This window comes from Spinacia oleracea, chromosome 5 (genome assembly GCF_020520425.1).
Source record: "Spinacia oleracea cultivar Varoflay chromosome 5, BTI_SOV_V1, whole genome shotgun sequence".
NCBI lineage: Eukaryota > Viridiplantae > Streptophyta > Magnoliopsida > Caryophyllales > Amaranthaceae > Spinacia > Spinacia oleracea.
The window spans coordinates 69784931-69790173 of NC_079491.1; positions in this window are offsets into that span (position 1 = coordinate 69784931).

Consider the following 5243-nt stretch of genomic DNA (forward strand, 5'->3'; position numbering starts at 1 on the left):
AGGAAGAAAGTGAGAAAAACAAAAGGAATCGTCAGTTGCTCGAGGACACCCACACAATGGGTCCAAAATCATATGCCCTGTTACGTCATAAGCTGGTAATCTTTGTGTATCCCTTTTTTCCTTAAAATTAGAAGTTGTTTCCCTAAAAATCATAAGTCATGGCCTTCAACCTTGCATTTGGCCTTCAACCTGGCAAAGGTTGTTGAGTACAACTCTATCTACTAGGCTGCTGTGCCAAGCTCATGCTTTCAATAATGGTTTTCAAATATTTCAAGTTTTCTTGTAATATACTTCAAAACATGGTACAATGTCTTAGCTTCTTGTTCCTTTTACTTTCAGTTTGAAGAATAGTAAATAAATCCGTCAATTTAGAGAGATATATCGATGTCATTTAAACTAAGGAATCAGACAGAGAAATTAGACTCCAAGCTAGTAAACATAAACTAAGGAATCAGACAGAGAAATTTACAGAGGCGAAGCAGAGCTTTTATTCAATCATCAACATAAGGAAGTTGTGTATCAGTAAAAAACAACAGACAGAAATTTAACTTATGGAATGCAATAGTCCAACAATGTGGTAATGGATCATATGATTTACTTGTATTTCCTCTCCTTGACTGGTCCTCTTGGAATTTTACTAAGAAATTTAGTGTCCAACTTTTTGTACAATCTCTTCATATCTCCTTTCCCTTGGGTGGAAATATATATAGTTTACCTCTCTTTCGTACCGTTCATATAGAACCAGAATCAGGATTAGGCCGAGAAACACTGTAAGAAATGAAGAACCGAATATTAGTTATGATCAAATATTAGTGTAGAATATGATTTCCTAGTTCATTCATGCTTACCAGCGTACAACACATTGAGTGCACTAGAGTAGCTTCCTAAGATGTAATAGCCAAATAATCGTTGGCATCAAACTCAAACAACCTGTGGTACTTGAATGTCATGTTTGGATGAAATTGACAAATCAGAAGCTCCTTTGTAACTTGCAGATAAAGTTCTTGGCATCAAACTCAAACAACCTGTGGTATTTTTTATCTTAACTTCTGACAACTTCCCTCTAGTTGAAGGGAAAATTAAAGGAAGGGAAGGACCGTCTCCTGGATTTGAATCTGCAAGTCTTCAAGCAGTAGAGTGCATCTCCTCATAAAAGGAAATTGCGGATGCTAATTTGAATTATATGTTGGCCATTATAATTATGTTCTTCACTTCTACGTTGCCATGGTTGGATTTGTTGAGTTAGATAAGTACCTAATATCATATCAATTTTCTAATAGCAACAAGAGGACCCGGATAAGCAAGAACCCTCCCAAGCAAAGGTCTACAAAGCATCAAGGTCAAGAAATCCTAAGAACACGTACAAAATAAACTTTGAGAAAACAAAAGATAATATTGTGAGTTTATCTTATTGTATCCTTATTTCCATGAATAGGTAATATATGTTGTAATGCTTATAATGCTTTTTGGTCAGGAAAAAATGGAGGCATTAGTGTCTCAAGAAGATGAAGAAGATTCAAACACTGCGGATCCCTACTACGAAGTGATAAAAAAAACCTGAGCATGATGGACGTGTACGCCTTTTTGGGAAAGCTGTGACAAAGAACGATTTAAAGAAAAAAGGCAAAAAATCAGGCTATACAATTCCTGAAGAGTTCCTACAGAGCATCAAGGCAACATTGATTGAAGACTTTCAAGAAGCTAATCCTGGAATGAACATCGTGGTTCCTAGATCTTCTGTTGCTTTTATCCCAAGGGATTCATCTACTGATAGATCACAAGTTAACGAGGAGCGGACTAAGGAACAATCTTCTGTTGGGACACACCTATCAAATCAGGTAATGTATCATCATCTTCATCTTCATCTACTTTTATATCATGATCTCTATTCCTTTTACCTTCATCTTTTGATCTGATTTCAACCGATTTCTTTCCAAACTACTACTAGTAATCACTACATCATCACTTACTTCACTTGCTTCACTACCCAACATCCTTAATAAAAAGATGAATCATTCAAAGTGAAAGATGAACCTGAATGATACTCTGCATTCTATAACATGAATTTTAGGATAGTTCAGCCCATTTGCATGAAGAATTAGCTTCTGGATCACCAGTAATCTCCACACGAACAAACCGAAAAGCCTGTTTTAGCCCGCACCAAAGCCCGTATGAGGTAACTTTTTCATTGTTACTGCTGGTTTGAGAACCTGAACGATACTCTGTATTCTATAACATGAATGTCAAGACAGTAACAACCAATTTGGTCACTTAGTTTAGAGATCACAGGTACATTATCTTCTGGATCACCAGTAATCTCCACAAGAACAAACTCCATTCTTGAAATAATGAAATCTACGAATATCTCTGACGATTATTTGACGATTATTTCCCTGCCTAAAAGCATATAAAATCTGATTTTCAGTATTACTGAGTTGAACTTGTTTAAGATGCTAGCTTTCTGACATTTTTGTAGCATACGAATATAAACATATGTTAATTTGTTTATATTGTGTTATCTATTTTTGTTTTCTACAATTAATTAGGTAAATAGTTTGTAGAAACAAACAAACAATTATTGTTAAGAGTTAGAAAATCATTAGGGGATGCGGTGTGAGTCCAATAAACTTATACTCCCAAATTATTAGGGGATCCGCCGATGCGGTGTGAGTCACTTACCCACTGAGTCCTTTGACTCCTTATAACTTATACTCCCAAATAATTTTGAACTTCCATTTAACAACTCAAATCCAATACTCCCTTTCCCTTGAAAGTTCAAACAGCTAGATATACAAAACTCAAGGCCTAATCAACCAATAAAAACACACAATCAAAATTAAATCATTAAATGACTTGAAATTTTAAAAACTAAAGAAGAAAATGGAGGAAGCTTTATACCAAAATGGGAGTAAGAATCAAAGTAAAAGTATATACAGTGGTAAGATGGTTTAATCAAAGTGTAGTTCCCATTGGCAGGAGGCCGACTAACTTGTAAGCTGAGCCATTCTTCAACCAAATCTGACGGTGCTTGGTGAAATATAAACGGTTGGAGCTCCTAAACAATCAGAAAATGTAATCAAATAAAGATTATTAAGCTCAAAAGTTTGTGTGCATGCAGCAGCAGTTGGATTTCTTGTGTTTTTATTGTTTGAGACGTTTGAGTTTTCTTTCTTACTTTCCTACATATTTAAATCTACAGGTTGAAGAACAAATGGATTAGATATGTAGGAAGCATAACTTTTTGGTGGTGCATGGATTTGGCACGTGCAAATATTGGCTCATGCATTTGGCCGGCTATATTTCTTTTTGTGATCATCGTAAACTTTACAAGGAGGAAGTGTAACTTTTTGGTGGTGCATGGACTCACACATGTAATTAATGGCTCTTGTGGCTATAATTTTTTGTGATTATCGTAAATGTTATAACTTGAATTGTGACACGATATCATTTTTAGGGCCTACTTAAATTATAAATGTAAGTACTAGCAAAGTACTTCATTTTGTATATATATATTTTCAATTGATAGAACAATCATATATGTAATTATGGTTTAGTTGGGAATGTAATTCTGGTCATCCTTGATCTACAAGATTTAATTTATTTATATATATGTTTATTCGATCTATTTTTGAAATGCAACAGGAAATAATTATATATATAGCAGATTACAGCCGTTGCATTTGGGGAAAAAAAAGTGGTTACTAACTCTAATGCAACGGTTCAAATTAATGGCGGTAAATGTCAATGGCCGTTGCATTAGATGAAAATAACTGTTACAGTAAACTTAAGGCAACGGTTTTGGGTAAATTGAACAAAGCGTTGCAATAGGTGTAAAAACCGTTGAAATAGTTCTATTGCAACGGTTTATAAGGATTGTTTACAAACTGTTGCAATACCTTGATGGAACCGTTGCTTTACACCTAAAGCAACGGCAGCAACTGCAACGGTTGTATAACCGTTGCAATAGAGCTATGGCAACGTTTATCCGCTCTATTGCAACGGTTATTGGCCGTTGCATATGCTCGTTTATGTAGTAGTGTCCTAACGAACCTAGAGTTCGTAACGGGCCCAGACGCATTCCGTCATAAAAATTGATACGCGCTAAAAGACTCGAATGAATCTCAAACTCTACGGATTTCAGGAATCCGAATCTGACAAAGAATTCGGCCCAGACATCACTTTCAACGCCCAGAGCTGGGCGCCGAAATCTTTGACGCCCAGCCCTGGGCGCTGAAATTGCATGGATCTCTATTTTCAACGCCCAGCCCTGGGCGCCGAAATCTTTGACGCCCAGAGCTGGGCGCCGAAATTACCTGGGACGTGTTTTTTACTAATTCTTTATGGATTAGAACTCTGCAATTCAATCTTTCCACGAACTCTTCCCTATAAATAGACCCCTAGTTTCGACGTGAAACAACAACACATAATATATTCTGAGTATTGACTCTAAACCCCTTAGCCTAAGCCTCTCGCTGCGAAACTGTTCACGCGTTCTATCGCAATCGATCCATAAATCAAACAGAACGTATCCTGTCCCATAATCGAGATTCGTTAAATAAAAAGGAGAAATAGCAAAGTCAAAGTGGTTAGTTTTCTGAGAACCGTGACGCACCTCTCAAGGGTGCGTCGTAATGTGTTCCTTTTCGATGATTTAACTACTTTCCTCGCCCTTTTTATGAACTGTTAAACTAACCTAATATGATTGTTCTATCACGCCTAACAAATATAATATTTTTGGGAAATCGGATTATCATGCTAGGACCCTTAATGTTATTTAAATCAGATAATCACGATCGAATTAGTATTATATGTTGCATATTGCTAAAATCAATTCATATTAGTTTAATAGTTAACGCATGTCCCTTCAACTATTTATGCTGAGCTAGTAAGGATATCCTGCCTCTGGAGTTATCGACGAGCGAATTACTCCTCTCGGTAGTTACAGTCCCCCGAACCCTCAATCTCTACCTTGCGGGTGTATATTGAGAGATCCCCACACCAGGGATCACAAGGGAACCTACGGCCGTCGTGGTCAAACATAATTGCACTCCCTTTATGTCACGATAACCGGGTTTTGTCAGTTTTTCTCATTGTTGTTAAAGCTGAATGACGACTCCTATATTACTAGTCAATTGGGTGTATACTCACAGGAAATCCAATTACACTTGATTGAATAAAAATAATCGTCACACCCACGAGGGACAAGGTCACGCATTAGCCTCGCGCTTTTTCGACCCCCTCAC